Raw genomic sequence first — 13,800 nt, 5'->3', positions numbered from 1 at the left:
TTGAAGATTATAATTTGTATTGTATTGTATTATGCATACGTGCTGTGTCATATCATTGTTGTGGTGGACGTAAAAGGGATCGTAGGTTAAACGATGTCAATGTTTTCATATTAAATTATAATTTATAATAAAGTATATCCGATTACTGCGCGGGGGAGAGAAAAACCGGTACCCTCACTAAACGTTTTATATTCAAACAGGTACGCAATTACGTGTGTTACTATGGAGCCTTCGCATCGTCGCGTACGTATTATAATAATTTAAGTATAGGTGCCTACAGTAAAAATAATAGACGAAATGACGAGTCAAATAGCTTAATATCGATAACAATTTAAATAAAGTAGGTAGCCGTGTATAAATATTTTTTCTTCGGACGCCTATCGGTTTCACTGCCCTTGACCGCGATGAAAAATACATTATTATTATTATACGTGCAGGGGAAAATCTGAATCGTTCGTGGATAAGAAAAGTCACAATAAACGGTGGTAAACGGGTATAAATAGAATATTACGTATGCCAAAGGTACCTAAATTGATGTCCGAAAACTTACGATAAAAAAATCATAGTTTATAAGTATTTTTTATCGAATATTATGATTTAATGATCGTCAAACTAACGCGTAGAAAATACATAATAATAGGTATACTAGATACTAGATAATTTTAAATCACTTTAACTCATAGTAATATGCGGATTAAAAATCCAAGTGTTGAATAGAACACGAAAAAAAAAATCACAAGAATATTGCATTACCTATGAAAAATCTATAGCTAGTATAGCTATTGCACATTAGTTGTTTAAAGAGAACTAAACACACTGACTGACAATATATTGTTGACGGCTGATGAAAATTTTTACTATTTATACCAGGAACCACATGCTTCATAAGCGTTTTTTTAATTCATAAATTAATTATATAGATTATACGTTTATAGTTATTACTCCGATCGACAGAGAAAGATATTTTTTGACGGTTGCGTTTTTGAAAATGGCAATATTTAGGAAGATCAAAAACTCCTATGATTTAGACATGAAGACAAATGCGTCAGACTAGTTTTTTATAGTCCTTTAACAGTTATAACCTATAACCTTACTGAATTAATATTGTATAGTGTATACAATTTAATCAAAACATATATGCGTATTCACAAGCGTGTTTGTCTAGCAATAATCAGGTCAATGAATTAAAATAAACACTAAACGAATTTTTTGAATTTTATTTTATGGAGGTACTGACTTTACAGGCTTTCAATAAAATTAAGTTTGGTCCGAATCACGATATATTTCTAAACATCACGCCTTCCCCTTCCTCTTCACTATTCAAAACAAGACCGGAAATCTCGCCTATGAACAAACAAATAATACTTAAACCATACCGCCCATACCATTATATTATTGTGTCAAAGCTATACGCAAATTTACACCGAGTCAGCGAAATTTATTAATACGTATTGAAATTTCATTTGTTTTTATATATGAAATCTGTTCTTTTTATTTGAATAGTATAATACTATAATATGTCAACATTATAATTATATACATCATTTATTCGTTTCGAAAATACAGTGATTCTATTATAAAACTGTGCGCTAATCCATGGTTTAATTTACTAAATTCATATTACTAATACCTTTCACACGATGGGCTGATAAGAACAAAAATAAATAAAAACCGGAATGTTATTATCATATGATATTTATTTTAAATGCATATTCACTTTATACAATAACACAACAAATTATGGTATGGGAATATAATATTACTATCGAATTTCAGTAGTTACACTAGGATTTGAGTATATGACCGTTTATGAGTATAAATATATAACTGGTTTTTGTAATTCAAATAATATTTTATTTAATATTTAGTAGATAGATATACCGGAATGAAATATTTGTAAAAATTAAACAGTTTTTAATACAATCACTAAAGTATGAATATATTATAATATTGTGAATGTTTCTTGATGATTTATATAACCATAATTAAGGAAAAGCATATTATATTATGCTTATTTTATAAAATATAGTATGATAGTAAAATACTATTTTGTGTTTTTATTAAAAAAAAATATTTTTTAGTACATTTTAAGAATGCTGGGTTTGTTAATCCATCATGTCTTGAACATTTAATTTATTGCAGTATAAATATTTAAAGTTTAGATGATTTCATTCTTCATTCATAACTAAATTGGTCTCATGATGCTGGGATGATCTAATTCAAATTAAAATCGTTTATATTATATAAATAAATTTACAACGAACTATAACGAATTTTTTGAAACAAATTAAAATTACATAGTATTGAAGTACTTGGGATTAATTTCAATTTCTTTAATTTAAATACTTGTCATTAAGAATCTTGCTAGCTTGCTAGTACGTAGGTATATGCTTATCATTATATTAAGTAAAAAAATATCATGAAATCTTATTATTGTTTAAATCATAGGTAGTTGTTTTAAAAGTCATAATCAAATCATATATTAACTTCAAAAATTTGGTATTAAAATTGTTCAAGGTAAATATAAAATTGAAAAAATAATTTGTTTTGTAACGTTTTTAAAAATACATATTTTTTTAGGAATAAACTACACATTACCTTTTGTAATTTATTGGTATTATTAACCTTTAAATATATAAACAATAAATGAACACTTGAGATAGACTTAATATAGTATGATAAACAATGTAAAAAGTAGCAGTTTATTATCATTTTAAATTTTTCAAGTGCGACTGAAAAATATTATAGGCTATAGCTTTAATTTTATATGTTTAAATATTTATTACGAGTATTATAAAAATGAATGAATATTATAATTGTTTCGTTGAATATTTTGTAAAAAAGTAAATAAAAACTGGTTTTAATATTTGTATATAAGAAGAAAAATCGAAGATTTAAGAAAATTAATACCCAATAAAAATAATTCTATTTGATGTATTAATGTATTTATCCATACATAGTGTAAATAAGGTAAGTGATAAGATTTTGACGTATCTCAAATTCTCAAAAACCAGTTTAGTTTTAATCACTGGATTTTAAGATGACTTAACTGTTTTAACTTCTTTTTATTGTTGTTTTCGACTATTATTAGATAAATAATTGTAAAAATTAAAGTATTTTCTTTTGATTAGTGACACAATTTTAAAAAAGAGTTTGAAATCTTACTAAAAATATAGGAGCATAATTTACTTATATCATTAATGACAAATGTATGTGTATTTAAATATATAATATTATTTTATATTTATTAACGAATCCAAAAATATAAAGTTCGACTTAATATTATTTAACATATTAAAATATTTAAAATTATGTTTATATCGAATATCTACATTATATTAATTGACGTACCATCATTATTTACACAATGTAAGCTTGTTATACACCTACCTGTATAATACCATCATTTATTAAGCAGTTTTGTAGGTAGAACTAATGAGTATAGGTATAACTAATATAAATTATGTTCAGTAAATTATTATAGGCTATAGCATACAACTTATGTGCATCGAAATCTAACTTCCATATGTTATACATTTTTTTAAATTTATTAATCTAATTTTTTTGTGAAGTTCATTGCATATTTTTGTATAGATAATATATGATAATAGTTTAAATAAATTTATAGTAAATTAATTACCTAATAATTTTTTTAATAAAATATTGCTGCATAACATATTAGCATTCAATACCGTTTAATTAAGGCTAGAGATACTTTCTAAATTCATCAATAGTTATTAGAATATATGATTAGAAATTTTGGAAAAATAGATTTTTTCAATAAAATAACTATTAATGATTGTATTTAGTAATAATAATAATAAACTATGGATTATTTTAAATCCCAATCCCAATCCCTGAAACTAGACTAATTTATATTACGCATCTAAATGTGGGGATCCGTTAAAAAATCAAACCTAAATAAAATACACATATTCCAAAATAAAATATTTCGTTTTACCACAAACTCTCCCTTCCATGTATCTAATCAATATTACACACAGACCTAAAAATGAACACAGTGATTGAAATTGCTATCAATTTCTATTCACGTTACCACAACTCGCTCTTTGACTACTCAAATATTCTAGCAAAAAACTGACCCAAACCAATGCTCGGTAACTCACCTAAAAGATTAAAAAGAAAATGATGTCGTGACCTACTCTTCTAGCTTAACTTCATATCCTCAATCCAAGAGTGTCGTCAGCGGCTTGCTGGCTTTTCTTTCCAAGTCTTCTGTAAAAACCTTTTTGTAAAAATTAAGCTTATTGTGCAGAATATGACGTGTAGATTGTTTAATTTCAATCAAAAGAAAAACAAATTTATATATAATACTATTAGACAGGGTATACATATTGAATCTAAAATCAAAGTAAGTGTTTGATGACCATATTATTATATAGAAATCGTTTTGTCGGAATATTTTCAGGTCTACACAATATTTTAATATTTAATCTATGATGCTTGTAATTATGTAATTATATTTATTATCTATACTAATCTACCAATAAAAGCGGTGCCCTTAATTGGTTTAAATTATTAATAAATATATTATATAGTAGGCGAATGCGTCTACGACAGTTCGTATATTATAAAAAAAGCGAGTAATTAGTAATAATATGTTGCCCATCCGAATATCATACGATACAGTCTATAATAATTTTATGCTTAGAAAAAAAACATACATTTTTTAAAAATGTTTTCGCCTCTGCGGGGTTGCATTATCACTGCACAGTTCACAGATTAGCGACGAGTTACAAAAAAACATTTGAACACTGCGTGGTATATTATGTATAATAATAATATATAGTGTAAACATAGGCGTTGCGACAAGACGAAAAGACAGCAAGTGCAAACGGCTATTGCTCTAGCTGCCAATGGTGCAGCATCTGTGTCGGCTGCGAGGCGACAACAGACGAGAATTCTGATGTCGCTGTTAAAATTTATGGATACCGCGGTTGCTCCCGATGTCGGACGACCAATTTACAAGAACAATGGATCGAAGGACGCGGTCGCTTGGGTTTCATGCGTATCGGCCGTCGCGCGGTGTCTAAAAAACTAATAAATAATAATACTACTACAACTACTACTATTACAACTACTACCGAGCGCGTATATCCATTGTTCGGGGACCGTATATTATAGATCCTAATGACGGCTACGTCAAGACAGTCGGTGGCGGTGCATGTGTGTATATAGGTATAATAATATATACTTACTCCACCGTGAATAGGAATAGTGGGACCTGTGCGGGGTTAACATGCGTGAGGGGAAAAAATACGGTCTTAAAATTATTGCGCATTTTTTTTTTTGCTTCGACATAAACCAGTTCTCGATCCGATTTCAAACGACGGTTTATATGCAGCGCGCAGAGCCAAACGTAAACCGTCTTCGATTCACCACACTGCAGCCGCACTCTCTTCGGTTATTACAACATATTATTATTATTATTATTATTGTTATTAACATTATATTATTTAATACGACCCCCACGTCACGTCCTGAAGGTATGTGAGCTTTTTTTTGTTTTTGTTTTTTTTTTTGTTTATTGTCGAACAACGCGCCCGCCTGCAGACGGTCGGCCGCTGTCGACGGGATAATATTAATGACACCGGTCACCGAGTTCGACAAAAGCCGCCTACAAATTATCGAAATGTTATCAGCATCAGATATCCGAATCGAGCTATTATTGACCGTCATCGTATTATAATAATAAAAATATAATGGTTCCCATCGACCCCCTCGCGTTCGTGCAACTCGTGCGTTAGGCGGGCAACGCGATGAAGGTATCAATATGATGTGCGTTGTTTCCGGACGACCATTAAAATAATATATTTTGAGGTATACCTACCGTAAATGCATATGGATTATTTTTCGATTAACAGTTCCAACGAATGAATGTATTACGAATAAATTACGAATATTTTTGATTCTACCTATCCTTCATAGTAAATATAGTTTTGAGAAATATTATGAATCGAGAATATTACGGACATTATTTTATTTTTTGCATCTATTTCATATCAAGACTATGTACGTTTTTCTCTAAATGTTTATTATTATTCATTACTAAATACTTATTTTAATTAATGCATACTAAATAGTTCATAATTATAATAACTTCTCAGTTCTCGTTAAGACAGTAAATTTATACAGTGGTATGAATATTATAATGAAAAAAAAATAACTTAATAAATGTGTCTTTGCATTCGTTTTCTCATGTTAATTATGTATCCGACGGTATTTTATAGAAAGTTGGTTTTAAATAGCTGTAATAATTTATTTTTAATTGGAAAATTAAAACAATAATGCATTGTCTACGCGAATTTTTATTTTTCGTCTAATATTTCCGACACTATTTTATTGTTATGTATTGTATTTACTGTGAAATAAAAATAAGATCAAACAAGAAAATATTTTTTAAAAGTATGAAAATTTAATTTTTGATATTTTTATGGCTGGGCAGACATTTTTTAGATGGCATGTGATCAAAGGCCCAAAATAACATTTTTTAGAAGAAGAAAAAATGGCAAATATTTATAGGTACTTCGATATTTACGGCTTTAGGTAATTATTACGCGATAATAATCATACAATTATATCTTTTTCAATAAACCCATTTTTATAAGAATTTGATTTTATATATCAATATAAAAAAAAAACAAAACCTAAATATACTAATACTAGTATTAGTAATAAGAGGCAGAAAAAATAATAATAATGGTAAGGACAAATATTTTACATATACGATATGAACATTTGTTTGGGTTCATTTGTATTTTTGGGGAGCACATTTTATCAGTCTGTGTACACCCCTATAATTATAAGATATTTAAGTGTATAGTTTTGTAATCGTATTATCTTATTAGTTATGGTAGTATTGTGTGTGCTCGTGAGTTATAAATCATAAACAAATCGACATGACATTTTGGGACGTGTGGATGTGTAGTGTGTACCTATAGATGGAACTTTATTATAATACATATTATTATTGTCTGACACTTGTAGATATTTGAGCACGCGGTGCGATATCAAAACCCGACAGTTTTTTAAGGACTCAAACACTCTTTATATTATTCCTATCTTAAAATCAATAATATATTCGTACAAAAAAAATTAATGTTTATAATATATATTATACACATATAAACATATAGGTATTCCGGTATTCGACATTTGTATTATATTTAAAAACTGCAGTTGCTGCGATATTATTATTATTATTATTGTGTTACGCGCGTATAGGTCATAGGCGGTATCGTTTTCCATTGTACAAAAGAAATGGTGAAGGTTTTTTAAAGTCAAGAAAATATAAGATTATTAACATCACATTCTTTAAAGTTTAAGAGAGTCGTCGTCGCCGAGTCTGTATAGTGTATAGAAAACGACCGTCGTGTGTGACGTACCCAGCGGTAGACCCTAATATTACACGTGTACTCAGTAGCGGTTTCAAGGGGTGGGGGCGATTGCTCCCTTGGCAGTTATATTATGAATTTGTAATGCCTCACATCAAAATCTAAATTGAGCTTACAAAATTTGAACAATTTTGTCCCTCCCATCCCCTTAAAAACAAAATTCCTGGATCCTGTACGAGTCAAGGAGGTACGGGATAACATTGACCCGCGTTTTCCGCGGCGCGACGATCGAGTCCGGTGGCGCGTACAATATGTAACGTCGTCGTATCCAACTCGGTCGGGCCCGACTACAAGTCGGACGCGATGACAGACCCGGTCTGCATACTTAATATTATTTTATACGATATCGCGGCATATAAACGAGATAAAAATAAGAATTCGGATCAGAAACCGATCGCCGCTCGGACCGACCGTGATCGCGTATGCGGCGCGAAACATCCATCGATCGATCGCCCGCGGTGTGGCGTATCGATCTCTATTCCGGATATCCGCGACCGGATATTAACGGCGATCATTAATATTTACGATATCATCTGAGACTAAGCTCGTCGGTCTTACCTGCCGTATGGTGTGTCGCACCGCTGCAGCCACAGTTGCTACCGTCTTGGTCCGAGTCTCCGCGTGTGCGCGATGACGATATCCGCAGTGTTATTGTAGTATTGCGATCCGGAATCGCGGGCGGACTTCACGTGTCCCGCGGTTGAAGAGCGCGCGCGCATCGACGACGAAACAAACAGCTGATCGCGCGCGACGAGTACGTCGCCGGCCGGTGAGCGTTTCGTAAGTAGTAGTAGTAGTAACAGCGGTAGTAGTGGCGAGAGCGGCGCGCCGTGGCCGGGCCCGACTTTTCCGCGCCACCAGCGGCCGAGACCGGCCCGCAAACCGGTTTCCCGCCGCGGTTGCGGCGAGAGACGCTCCGTGGCTTCGACCGACCGACGCCATCTGTTCTCCGCCGTCCGGACGCCAGAAAAACGACAAATGCGTTTGTTTTCCGCGTACGAAAAAAAAAAATTCATCTGAAAAACAAGAAGAAGCCCGAGTGCACCCATCATCGTCATGGTCATCATCATCATAATATTATACGATGGGAGTACGACGACGACTACGCGCGACGACGACGATAAACGAAACGAAATACGCGTCGTAGCGTATTACGCGCGCGATATCGATCTCTATGATGTATATAAATTTAATAATATATATTAATATTATTATCGTGATTGGCGAGTGGTATAACCGTCACCGAGGTACCTGTACACTGTACACCGTGTTATGTAGTATTTTTTTTTACGATTTATACGATAGTACCTACTTACATATTACTATACAGATGAAATCCTGTGATCGTCATCGTCGTCGTGCGCTGCGTGTAACCTAACCTACCGTATTATACATAAACGTCGCGCGTTGGCGAGTAGTGCATATAATATAGGCACAGTGCTCTGTAGAATAGGTACACACGCGACACCGGTAGATCCGTAGATCAAAGATCTACTATTACTAACAACATAATAATAATAATAATAATATACAAACACCTGCACATGTGCGCGCCAAGCATCACTGGTACAGGTAAACGCGCGGCGGCGGTGGCGGTTATCGCGCCGGTGACAACGATATATATTAATATATATTATGTATCGGTATCACTCTTGTGGGCAATGAACTCTGGACACCGTCGTGTCCTACGGTTTTCGACGTATCATATACCTATCCGATTTTTTTTTTACGCACGCACACACGTTACGACGTGTTTTCGGTTTCTCGACGGATTTCGTCGTGTTTATAAAGTGTTTACACGGTTTCCCGCCGTAAAATATATCACCACGTACCGCGGTGATACGTGAACACACGGTCGCATTTACATATGGATTTCGGTACTATAGGGGACGACGACTTTGTTCGGGATTTTATTACTGTGATAAATAATCGTGCTATGATGTGTTGAATACATTTAAACTCCGACGAAATGTGATGTTTTTGAAACTTATATTTTCATATAAATTTCTATATTGTATTATGTGTGACAAACCTACCGCGAATCGGTTTCGAACGGATGAGGGGGGTTTATTCAAATTAATGTTGTTTGGGTTTTCGGTTTTGATAAAAAAAAGTATAAAAAGCATATTAATTATTATTTATGATTTCAAAAATCAAGATAATTGATATAGAATAGTTAACAATGTCTAAGAACTCCGTGGGATGATCATAATTCAGAACCTGCATGATATTTAAAATATACATTTCTTATCTAACGTTTATAATCGAGTAACTTATGGGATGTGATTAATTAAACAACAGTAGACGATGATTACATATAGGTATATAATACTATAGTATAGTAAATAATATGTTCATTTGTATTATGTACGTACCTATGGGCTGTGTGCGTGTTGCTTCACAGTAATTTCACCGACCATTATATTATTATACACGGACAATTTATTACAAAATGGTTTATTTAGTATTTTTATAGAATGCAAAATTATGTATTTAATTCTTAAAATTTATAACAAACATTTTTGAAACACTACTCGGCACATAAATATTATCTTTATATTTCCTATATAGATGTAATTTTGTTCACATTTATTATAATTATTTATAGTGTTATTACCAACGGGTAGTTAATATTAATTTACATTTGGTGTTGTCATATTAATTTATTGTTTTACGTGTATAGGATATTATTTATTAAAAATATCATAAGTTCATAAGTGTGTTAAATTATAGCAATAAGATGAATAAATAAATAAATTATTGTTTGATCGCTGAACAAATATAATAGAATAATATTTATAGTTTTACAATAAATCATGTATATGATTTAAATTCGATTTTAACGCTGTATTTAATCAGAAGTATAACATGCGAGAACGTTATAACTATAAATACATGTCCAACCGATTTTTTACCTAATCGTTAATAAAACGATTGTAAATCACTATACATAAGTATGTTTTTTTTCTAATGTAATATGATTTATTTAGTGTAAATTATATTAACTTAGTTCATCAAAATTAAGTATGTTAATAATGTCACACTATTACAACGATTGATCAATAATAATAAGGGGTTAATTTTATTCGAGCAATCATATACTGAAAAATTGATAGGAGTGGTTTGTGCTGACTTATGGAAATAATTCACTATTTAACTTTAGTATATTATATTATTACGTGTAAAATAATAAACCATAGTATAAATAATAAATACAAAAAAAACTCAACTTAATTATTCCTGATACGGATTTGTATGCTTATTTATTTTGAAATCCAAAGCACGCAAGTACATTTTTTATAAAATAATAAATAAGGACTTGAATATAATGTAAGAATAATCATTCTATAATATCTTAATGTATACCTACTTATAATATACAACAATATATACATACTTACAACCGGCCTGGAACGGTTAATATTCAAATGACTTATATTGGTCTCACTGTCTCACATACTCATAGGTATATTATTGCATTATAACTATGTGGAGGAAAAATGCACCTGGGATTTAAAATCCTAGAGTATAATATAATAGACTTTATGATAACAACATTTAAATTTATAATTCGTATCAGAAAACGAATACATATTTTATTTTTTTTTAACATCAACTGCAGTGTAAAATTATACTACAATGCAGCGATCATTACAATTTATTAATATTCACAACGCAAGAATTGAAAGCTGTAGTGTAATATTATATATGTACATAATCAGACCTGGATAGAATCAGCAAGTTTTAACTCAATTAGCCAGACTATATTTTGATATTATATTAATTATTAAGCTTGATTGTCTCATTTAAACGGGTTTTGGGCTGGAGAAAGTTTTAAAACTTGGTGCGCCGGTACTGTACGTCTGTACAACGAAGCACCGAATGGCTAACACAACACATATACCATATTACGCAGTACCCCAATATTCGATACTATAACATAGGAATATAATATGAAAGTCAGATAACGCTCTATCACTCATTCACTCACTAGACGCTACTTATAAAAATCGATAAAACATATAAACTTGAAATTTGGAATAATGGTTCTTCTAATACTCTCAATATGCAATAAGAAATATTCTTAAAAATTTCTCAAACTTCCTTATTGTTTTCTGTACACAGAAATAAAATATATTTTTGTTTGTATATACTATATAACTAGGGTTGCCATTGTTTACAAAAATAAAATAGTTAATTTTAGACCTGTACTTTATATTTAATTAAAACAACTCAAATAACCGTGTTAAAAATCTACGCCTAACGAAGTATGTATATGGTAAATCCAAAGGCATTTAATTTGTCTTGGGCAACGCTATACAGGAACAGCTAATGTATTATTGAAATTAATGCTAACATAAAACAATATTATTAATTATATATATATATACCTACTAGAATTAATTAACAATAATTCATTATCAAAAAAGACCCAATTCGCAATTGCCCATATGTACCTAATATACTATAAAAACTGAAATTTATTTTTTTTTACTGATGTTCTCAAAACAAAACCATACAATTATTATTTATTATGTGTACAAAATTCAATTTTGGCGATATTGAGAAACGTTAAGTAATTTATTATTCATATAACACTACATATACCTACGTATATACTGCATAATATTATGATATGTCTAGAATTTGTCAAGGAATCGCAAAACTAATATAAACTGTGGTTTTATAAATAGGTATCTACTGAATAATTAATGAATTAAAAATATGACGATTGGAAATATATAGGTCATGAGTGAAAAAATAAATTATTTTTTTTTAGTTTTTGAGGGTCAAATAGCTTCATAGACATGTGACATGTATTGAATTCGACATGTTTTTTCGGAGTTCAAAGGAAAATATAGTAGGTACGCTTTTATATACGTATAATTATTGAACTCATAGTAACTGTTAAGTAACTTTTACACGTATTTGCGCCATTCGTAAATCTACATAATATATTGTTTCTAAGAAATCATAGGTGTCTGAGCAGTAGACATTTGGAAGTAAATAACTCATCTGTGTCGGTCAATCGCATTTTGCCGTTGGCCATATAGATATGGCATAATTCGTAATAAATATGAACATCATACAGTGTTGTAATTCAATGGTATGTCTTTATTAGTGGGAGTATTTATAAAAATAAATAAAATAAAGTGTTATTTTTTATCATAATACATTGCATTTCTGGAAGATTATCAACTTTTCTACTATAAGGACGTATGCACCAATAATATAATATTTTGAATTTTATTTAAGTGGTCGCGTGAAGCGTGAAGTGTGATGATGTAGAAATAGTTGAACACGATATTGATTAATATTTAATTATTCATGTGTTAGGTCCTATTTATAGAATTTGATGTATAGTTAGTTCTATAACTTTACTATGAATTAAATAATAATTATTAATTATAAGTATAAATATGTATTCCACTATTATTTGATTAACATTAAGTCTAACATTATGTATAATTTAAATTTAAATCAACTAAATAAGTAAGAAATAAATAAATATAATAGATACTTATCATTGTCTGCATAATTTATAATATCTCAAGACTATATTTTATTTTTATTTTATTAATCAGTATAATATATCCATATAAATTATTGGATTTAAAAATGAATGTATTATTATTATTATTTTAGTGCAATTCTATTGAATTACATATTGTGTAGTTGGAAATTTAAAATACTCTTGCAGTCTTGCCTGTATATGATGCGCAGAATAATAAGCATATAGATATTTCGATTAAATTTCTAATTAAAAATTAAGACAATAATATAATAATCAATATTTAAAATATATAATAAAACTAAAATTTGATATATTTTTAAAAATTTTAGTGAGAATCTTGTGATTATCTATAATGCCTACGAGGCACTGTCGAGGCATCCTTTATATTATTATTTTTATAACATTTAAACACTTCTTATACTATTCATTTCATTTGTGCTTATATACAAATATTTAAAACATTCTTAAATTTATGTTTATCATTATAGATGTTACAAACGTCAAGCATGTATATGTATCGTTTATCATTATAAGGTATATTATAAATAATAAAATATGGTATTAGATAATCCCGAACGTGTTGCGTTGGTAATAAGTACAATCAATATACGTATACGACATATGTATTTTGTATTTCATTGTATTTCAAAACGATGATTAGTATACGTTTACTGTTCAGTAAGTATACTTAATAAACATAAAAAAAACGTAAAACATAACTTCTTAAGTAAAGAAAAAAATATACGATCATAATAAAACAAGGGTTGTATTCTTTAATCCTACAACGTCTACGCTATTTACCAAGTTTAATCACGATGTGTTTCACAATTAATATCGATCGTTAAATATAATATTGCAGTATATAGTAAC

General features: G+C 30.0%; 1 protein-coding gene across 2 annotated transcripts in view; it reads right to left on the bottom strand.

The window, feature by feature from the left end:
- Positions 1-8,181, bottom strand: part of LOC132919750 (myosin-G heavy chain) — a 70,054-nt gene extending 61,873 nt beyond the window's left edge. For both annotated transcript variants that reach the window (XM_060981562.1, XM_060981564.1), the window contains exon 1: positions 7,974-8,181. The gene's annotated coding sequence lies outside the window, so the exon portion shown is untranslated. The remainder of the gene's footprint in view (positions 1-7,973) is intronic.
- Between the last annotated feature and the right edge of the window lie 5,619 nt (positions 8,182-13,800).

The sequence above is a fragment of the Rhopalosiphum padi genome, chromosome 2, assembly GCF_020882245.1.
Source record: "Rhopalosiphum padi isolate XX-2018 chromosome 2, ASM2088224v1, whole genome shotgun sequence".
Taxonomy (NCBI): domain Eukaryota; kingdom Metazoa; phylum Arthropoda; class Insecta; order Hemiptera; family Aphididae; genus Rhopalosiphum; species Rhopalosiphum padi.
Note: the sequence above shows the minus strand (reverse complement) of the source record. Positions and strands in the feature narration are given on the sequence as shown.